The following is a 554-nucleotide window of genomic DNA, read 5'->3' on the forward strand; positions in this document are numbered from 1 at the left end:
TTCTGACATCTGACAAAGATTTTCAACTCACAACAATACAAGTTTCATACAACAGTATAATTTGTAATAGCGTTGAACATGTCGAATTTTGTGCCTGGACACTATGATTTGCGGATAGCATTGATTTTCTGTTACCATTTGAAGAAAACTGCTGCAGAATCGTATCGAATGCTTGTCGAAGCTTACGGTGAGCATGCTCTTGGTAAATCACAGTGCTTCGAGTGGTTTAAAAAATTCAAAAGTGGCGATTTTGACGTGAGAAACGAAGAACGTGGAAAACCACCGAAAAAGTTTGAAGACAGCGAATTGCAAGCATTGTTGGATGAGGATGACGCTCAAACTCAACAACAACTCGCGAATCAATCGAATGTGACACGAGAAGCCGTCTCCATACGTTTGAAACCCGTGGGAAAGATCCAGAAGATGGGAAAATGGGTTCCACATGAATGAAAGACAAGAAGAAAAACCGAAAAACCACTTGCGAAATGCTGCTCGCCAGGTACAACATTTTTCAAATATATGCTTGCCCACATGGGCGTCTACGGCGCTTAAAG

At 41.3% G+C, this 554-nt stretch overlaps 1 pseudogene; it reads right to left on the bottom strand.

Annotated features, from left to right (window-relative positions):
- The window catches only part of LOC108760595 (probable multidrug resistance-associated protein lethal(2)03659), a 14,375-nt pseudogene that overhangs the window by 4,798 nt on the left and 9,023 nt on the right, over positions 1 to 554 (bottom strand).

This window comes from Trachymyrmex cornetzi, unplaced genomic scaffold (assembly GCF_001594075.2).
Source record: "Trachymyrmex cornetzi isolate Tcor2-1 unplaced genomic scaffold, Tcor1.1 scaffold229, whole genome shotgun sequence".
NCBI classification, from domain to species: Eukaryota; Metazoa; Arthropoda; class Insecta; order Hymenoptera; family Formicidae; genus Trachymyrmex; species Trachymyrmex cornetzi.